At 42.6% G+C, this 8,180-nt stretch overlaps 1 non-coding gene across 1 annotated transcript; it reads right to left on the reverse strand.

The window, feature by feature from the left end:
• Window positions 1-1,461: 1,461 nt before the first annotated feature.
• LOC126957783 (small nucleolar RNA SNORA18) lies at window positions 1,462-1,593 on the reverse strand. Its single transcript, XR_007726950.1, has one exon. It is a non-coding gene; the product is annotated as a small nucleolar RNA SNORA18 (small nucleolar RNA).
• Window positions 1,594-8,180: the final 6,587 nt, after the last annotated feature.

An 8,180-nucleotide genomic window follows, 5' to 3' on the forward strand; every position in this document is an offset into this window, starting at 1 on the left:
GGCTGGTGTGGAACTCTTGGCCTCAAGTGATCCACCCACCTCGGCCTCCCAGAGTGTGGGATTACAGGCATGAGTCACCACACCTGGCCAGAAAGTTTTCTTCTATCCTTTTTTTGTTGTTGCGACAGTGTCTCACTCTGTCTTCCAGGCTGGAGTGTAATGGCGCGAGCACAGCCCACTGAAGCCTCAACCTCCCGGGTCAATCAATCCTCCCACCTCAGCCTTCCTAGTAGCTAGGACTACAGGTGTGCACCACCATGCCTGGCTAATCTTTGTATTTTTTGTAGAGATGGGGTTTTGCCATAGGCCGTTTTCTTCTATTCTGTGGTTCTCATACTACTACTTTGTAACAAGCCATTCTAAGATTTAAAGTGATGCAAAAACAATAATTTATTATTACCTCTCTTGTCTCTATAGGGCTTACTTGGTGGTTCTGGGCTTGCTTGGGTGGTTCTCACTTGGGGCTTGACCAGGCTGGATGTCCAATATGGCTTCTCCACTCACGTGTCTGGGGCTTACGTGCTCCTCCATATGGCCTCTCTCTCCCACAGAGTAGCTTGTAGCATATGTTGAGATAATCATATTTTTCTTCATTAGTCTGTTAATGTTGATAGAATTTAATGCGCAGGTTGTTTACTAGGGTGTGCCCTTTGTGGAAAACAATGGGAGGGAGCGGAGAGGGAAGATGAAGACATCATGCCGTGATCGGGACCCAATAGTCCTGACTCCATGGGGAGCTATGGAGCTAAGTTGCTCCTACAGTGGATCAGGTGTTTATGCATTCGCCCAGTCGTGGGATGTGGGTTGTCCTTGGAAGGGTCAACCTTGGGTGAAACTGAAATGATTCTGTAAAGGGACTGAAAGCTGAATGAACGTTGTACACTGACAGCACTCTCAGCAGTTGAGGCAACAAACCTTTCCTTGAAAGAGGATCTGGGCTGTGCCTCTCCGTGTCTGCCGTAAGGTTCATAATATTATTATTATTAAGTCAATAAATTTTTATTCAAGAAATTTCATGTTGAGATTCCTTCCACTGTCCATCAAGTTCCCTTTAGTTGCTCTAAAGAGTTGGAGTCAAAAGTTATCTTCAATAGATTTATCTTCAAATTAACCCTTTTTGATAGAACTGATGCTTAATCCAGTTATCCTGTCAGCCCATAATTATTTTATTTTGGCTTCTTTCATCTCCTTTTAATATGGATATATTCACGAAGACTTCAAAATTCACCTATGGAAAAATCAATAATCTTTGGGATCTAATTTCTATAATCAATTTACTTTAGATTCATTTTTAGAGTAGGTGGATCTACCTGGTTCTCAATTTGATACCCTCTCTAAACATGAATGCGTTCAATCATACTCATTTCTAAGCTATCACACTCAAGAATAATAGTACGGATCTGTGGAATATGCCAGTATCTACAGTAAAAGATAAATTATTAGATCTTTCATAATTTTAGCAACTGTCTTGTAGTTCCTTCCCGCAGATCTAACAAATAGTCCTGCGAGTAAAGCAAAACCACAGAGTTAGTCTATGAGGAGTTTCCAGTGACATGCAGCTACAGGAAAAGCCCCATTGGAATAGACTTCGACCAATAGTAATATTATCTATGATAGTAAAAATCTGGAAACAACCTCAATCTCCATCATATAGTAATCTATAAATGTATGTAGGATAGTCCCTACAATAAAAAAATACAGAAATGAAAATGAATGAACTAATATGACATCTGTGAAAAACTAAATTTACCATCTTTCAACATGGCTAATTCTCAGAAACATGATGTTAAGTGACAAAAATAAAAAATAAAAAAACACAAACAGAAAAAAGCATGTAGGCCGGGCATGGTGGCTCATGCCTGTAATCTCAACACTTTTGGGGGGCTGAGGAGGGAGGATCCCTTGAACTCAGGAGTTTGAGACAAGCCTGGGAAACACAGGGAGACCCCATCTCAAGAAAAATAATAAGTATATATATTATTTCTATAAAATTTTAAAACATTTGAAGCATAACTATATATTGTTTATAGATCAAAAATATGTAGGAAAAGTATAAAAATATTCATAGAAATTTTAAACACTGAGACTGGGTGTAGTGGCTCAAACCTGTAATCCCAGCACTTTGGGAGGCAGAGGTGGGCAGATCATGAGGTCAGGAGTTTGAGACCAACCTGGCCAACATGGTGAAACCCCATCTCTACTAAAAATACAAAAAAATTAGCCGGGCTTGTTGGTGTGTGCCTGTAATCCCAGCTACTTGGGAGGCTGAGGCAGGAGGATCACTTGAACCCGGGAGGTGAAGGTTGCAGTGAGCTGAGATCATGCCACTGTACTCCAACCTGGGCGCCCGCCTCAGCCTCCCAAAGTGCTGGGATTACAGGCCTGAGCCACCATCCCCGACCAAAAACAAATTTTAAACACTGAATTCCTCATAGTGTCTACAAAGGAGGGGTGAGGACTAGGCTCAGGGTAAGGGATTCAGGAGGCCACAACTGTATCTTTATAAGTGTTGTTTCTTTAAAAACAAAATCTGTATTTGGGGAAAGAGAAAAAAAACAATAAAATCTGAATTAATATGGCACTACATAGCACAATGATAATAGATAATGAAATTGGGTGTTGAGTACTTCAGTATTCATTATAATAGTTTATTTATTGCATTTTAAAAGTACTCCATAATAAAATTAATAATTAAAAAACAGGCCGGAGTGGTGGCTCATGCCTGTAATCCCAGCACTTTGGTAGGCCGAGGAGGGCAGATCACCTGAGGTCAGGAGTTTGAGACCAGTCTAACCAATATGGCGACATCCTGTCTCTGCTAAATAAATATTAGGCGTGTGTGGTGACAGACGCCTGTAATCCCAGCTACTCGGGAGGCTGATGCAGGGAGAATTGCTTGAACCCAGGAGGAGGTGCTTGCAGTGAGCTAAGATCACGCCACTGTGCTCCAGCCAGGGTGACAGAGCAAGACTCCGTCACAAAAAAACAAACAAAAAACCAACCAACCGACCAAACAACAACAGCAAAAAAACAAGGCTGGGGTGTGGTGGGTCACACTCGTAATCCTAGCACTTTGGGAGTCCAAGGCAAGCAAATTGCTTGAGCCCAGGTGTTTGAGACTAGCCTGGGCAACATGACGAAACCCAGTCTCTATTAAAAAAAAAAATAACAAAAAAACCAAGAGGCCATTAAAACACGATTAATTACAACTACATTTGTTAACATGGATGTGGCCGGTCATGGTGGCTCATGCCTGTAATCCCAGCACTTTGGGAGGCCGAGGCAGGCAGATCACTGGAGGTCGGGAGTTCGAGACCAGCCTGACCAAAATGGAGAAACCCCTCTACTAAAAATACGAAATTAACCAGGTGTGGTGGTGCATGCCTGTAATCCCAGCTACTTGGGAGGCTGAGGCAGGAGAATCGCTTGAACTCGGGAGGCAAAAGTTGCGGTGAACTGAGATGGTACCATTGCACTCCAGCCTGAGCAACAAGAGTGAAACTCTGTCTCAAAACAAAAAACAAAACAAAATACCTGGACGTATTTCAAAAGCAATGTTACATGAAAAAAAGTTGCAGTATGGTATATACATTATGATGCTATTTCTTTCAGTTTTAAAAATAAAATGATATTCGATATTATTTATGGATCTATACTTATATGGAGACTTACGTGGTAAAAATATTTTTCTTTCTTTTTTTTATTTTTGGGACAGGTCCTCTGTCACCCAGGCTAGAGTGAGTGGACATGATCATAGCTCACTGCAGCCTCAACCACCTGGCCTCAAACAGTCCTCCCATCTCAGTCTCCTGGAGCAGTTAGGACTGCAGGCACACACCAGCATGCCTGGCTAATTTTTTTTTCTTTTCTTTTTCCTTTTTTTTTTTTTGAGACGGTGTCTCACTCTGTCGTCCAGGCTGAGTGCAATGGCTCGATCTTGGCTCACTGCAACCTCTTCCTCCCAGGTTCAAGTGATTCTCCTGCCTCAGCCTCCCAAGTAGCTGAGACAATAGGCACCCACCACCACGCCTGACTAATTTGTGTATTTTTAGTAGAGACGGGGTTTCACCATGTTGGTCAGGTGCTATTTTTTTTTTTTAATTTTTATTTTTATATAGACAGGGCTGTCATCATTTTGTCTAGGCTGATCTCACTCTTGGGCTCAAGGGATTCTTCCACGTTGGCCTCCCAAAGTGCTGGGGTTACAGGTATGAGCCACTGTGCCCAGCCCCCCCCTTTTTTTTTTGTGATTGCAAAAAAGTTAAGGGTTGCATGAATAAACTTTCTTTCCGGCAAAAATATTTCCAAACTAAAGGGCATGATACACACCAAGATCCAAATCGTTTTTCCTCTGAGAAGCAAGGGAAACGAATAGGATTGAGGAGGGATGCGAAAGAGGGATTCCAAATATTTACATTAGTTAAATCTGGATATTAAGTATATGGGTGTTTATTATATTACCCTTTGTGCTTCTTGGTATGTTTGAGATTGTTCTTGTTTTTAAATAAATTAACCCTTCCATTCTGCATGGTATTTCCCTTTGGTGGTAATGCGAGTAACCACATAAGTATATCTCACCACTTGGTTGGCATAAAAAGGGAAGGCTGGGCGTGGTGGATCATGCCTGTAATCCCAGCACTTTGGGAGGCCGAGGCAGGAGGATCTCAAGGTCAGGAGTTCAAGACCAGCCTGACCAACATAGTGAAATCCCATCTCTACTAAAAATACAAAAATTAGCCAGGCATGGTGGTGCCCGCCTGTAATCCAGCTACTCAGGAGACTGAGGTAGGAGAATCGCTTGAACCCGGGAGGCAGAGGTTGCAGTGCACTGAGATCGTGCCATTGCACTCCATCCTGGGTGACAGAGTGAGACTCCATCTCAAAAAAAAAAGAAAAAAAAACGAAAAAGATGTCCTCCATCAGTCTGTCATTTCCTTTTGTTCTGGTATACCCATTGCTGCACACATTTTTTTCAATGACTGATTTGATATCATTAGTTAAAAACTATTCCCTGAATGCTTATGCTTCCACTTATTTCTGTGGGTATGAAACCGCATTACTGTCTTGGGAGAACAGTGGAGTATTCAGGCACAGGCAATTAAGAGAATAAGCTTGATAGTTGATTCCACTATACCCGGGTCCTAGATGTTCCCTACAAAGGCCGAGGTGATGACAAGGTTTAGCGCTGGAGTGCAGTGGTACAATCATAGCTCACTGCAGCCTTGACCTCCTGGGCCTAAGTGATCCTCCTTGGGCCCAGGCATGCGCTACCACGCCAGGCTAATTTTTTTTTTTTTTTTTTTTTTTTTTAAAGACAGAGTCTCAAACTCCTGGGCTCAAGTGATCATCCTGCCTTGACCTCCCAAAGTGCTGGAGTTACAGGTGTGAGCCACCTCGCCTGGCCAGTATTCCATATGTTATTCTCTGATCTTTCTTAATTCACATATCTGTTTTGCATAGCTGCCATATATATGTGAAGGGCCAATGGAAAACTTCCTTTGCTCTTGAAGATTTGCTGAAATCAGCTGACAATAGTCAGATTAATAGGATAAAAGACATACACAATTTTATTTTAATGTGCATAACATGGAATTGCAGATTGAGTACCCAGTAACCCAAACCCAAGTACAGAAGCTTACATACTCTTTTCAAGAAACATTGGAATAGAGATAGAGTCTCGCTGTGTTGCCCATGCTGGTCTCGAACTCCTAGGCTCAGGATGCTTCCTCCTGTTCCTCCCAGAGTGCTCGAATTACAGGTGTGTGCCACCAGGCAGGCCTACATACTCTTTTTCAAAAGGGAGAGGGGAGATAGGGAATGTAGACAATTCATTTGAAAGACAGAAAATGATTTTTTTTATTATTTGTTGAGACAGAGTCTTGCTGTATTGCCCAGGCTGGAGTGCAGTGGCACCATCTTGGCTCACTGCAACCTCTACCTCCCCAGTTCAAGCGATTCTCATGTCTCAGCCTCCCAAGTAGCTAGGATTATAGGCACATGCCATCACGCCTGGCTAATTTTTTTGTATTTTTAGTAGAGACAGGGTTTCATCATGTTGGCCAGGCTGGTCTCAAACTCTTGACCTCAGGTGATCCGTCCACTTGGCCTCCCAAAGTGCTGGGATTATAGGCATGAACCACCGTGCCTGGTCATGCCACTGAGGGTTTTTCTCTATTTTAATTTAATTTAATTTTTTGAGATGGGTGTCTCACTATGTTGCCCAGGCTAGTCTCGAACTCCTGAGATCAAGCGATCCACCCACCTTGGCCTCCCAGTGTGCTGGGATTACAGATGTGAGCCACGGTGCCTGACCAAATGATTATTAGGGAGAATAAATATACAGGAATTAACTTCTAATGATCCTGTTTGTGAAAATGTCCCTCCAGGTATGGTTGAATTTCTGTCTTTTCTGAGATAGACAATGAGATTTCAGCAAGGGGAGGAAGGCAATTGTATTTTTTGTTTGTTTGTTTGTTTGTTTGTTTTGAGACAGAGTTTCACTCGTCGCCCAGACTGGAGTGCAGTGGTGCCATGGCTCAGTGCAACCTCTGCCTCCTGGGTTCAAGCGATTTTCCTGCCTCAGCCTCCTGGGTAGCTGGGATTACAGGCGCCCAGCATCACACCTGGCTAATTTACTTCTTTTTTTTCTTTTTTTTTTTTTTTTTTTTTTTTTTTTTTTTGTATTTTTAGTAGAGATGGGGTTTCACCACGTTGGCCAAGCTGGTCTGGAATACCTGACCTCAGGTGAACCACCCACCTCGGCCTCCCAAAGTGATGGGATTACAGGTGTGAGCCACTGCACCCAGCCTTTTTTTAATTTTAATTTTTATTTTTTGAGATGGAGTCTTGCTCTGTCGCCCAGGCTGGAGTGCAGTGGCATGATCTCAGCTCACTGCAACCTCCGCCTCCTGCGTTCAAGTGATTCTCCTACCTCAGACTCCTGAGTAGCTGGGATTACAGGTGCATGCCATCACGCCCTGCTAATTTTTGTATTTTTAGTAGCGACAGGGTTTCAGCATGTTGGCCACGCTAGTCTCAAACTCCTAACCTCAAGTGATCCACCTGCCTTGGCTTCCCAAAGTGCTGGTATTACAGGTGTGAGCCAACGCACCTGGCCCCCAATTGTGTTTCTTTTGGAAAGAAGCTCTCTTGATCAGATACGGAAATTCCAGAGAGAGTCCCTCCCTGCACTTGGAGTGCAGGGGACAAGACAAGGTTTCAGGGACCTTGATTCTGAGGCAGCTTCTAAACCTTCTCAGCATGTCAAAGCACAGTCTTTAGGGTATCTCTTTCTGAGGATCACCACCTACGTAAGGATTTCGTTGTCTTTTTATTAAACTTCAGCTACCTCTTTCATGGGTCCACCTAGTTCATGCACTAGTCAGTGTTTCATAGTTTTCTGTCTTGACAATATACCAGTTTGCTCAGCCTTACTTCTATTGTTGAACTTTTGAGATTTTTCCAATTTTCCAGTTTTATAAATAGCATTTCTATGACCATCTTTGTACACACTACTTCTTTTCTTTCTCGTCATTTCCTTGAGCTTAATCCTACAAGTGGAATTAGTGGGCTAAAGGGTATGAATAGTTTTAGGACTCTAAATCTATATTCCAATATTATATGAATTTACCTTTGACCTAACAATATTGAGTTTACTCATTGTCATATATTTCAAAAAAATGTAATAGACATATAATAGTTATTAAAAGTTTCTTAATTCAAAATTTTCCCAGGCTGGAGTACAATGGCGCCATCTTGGCTCACTGCAACTTCCGCCTCCTGGGTTCAAGCAGTTCTCCTTCCTCAGCCTCCCGAGTAGCTGGGACTATACACCTGGCTAATTTTTGTATTTTTAGTAGAGTCAGGGTTTCACCATGTTGGCCAGGCTGGTCTCGAACTCCTGATCTCAGGTGATCTGCCTGCCTCGGCCTCCCGAAGTGCTGTGATTGCAGGCGTAAGCCACTGCACCCAGCCCTTTTTTTTCTGATTATTGAAAATAATACTCATTGTGGAAAAAAAAAAAGTAAGTGAAAGTGCCCTGGAAACCTCCACCCCGCCAAAAGGTGACATGTTGCCATTTGGCTTACAGTCTTTAACTTATTTCATATACATGGGTAGTTTCATTCTTTTGTTGTCGTTTTTGTTTTGTTTTTTTGAGACGGAGTCTGGCTCTGTCACCC

The sequence above is a fragment of the Macaca thibetana genome, chromosome 6, assembly GCF_024542745.1.
Source record: "Macaca thibetana thibetana isolate TM-01 chromosome 6, ASM2454274v1, whole genome shotgun sequence".
Taxonomy (NCBI): Eukaryota; Metazoa; Chordata; class Mammalia; order Primates; family Cercopithecidae; genus Macaca; species Macaca thibetana.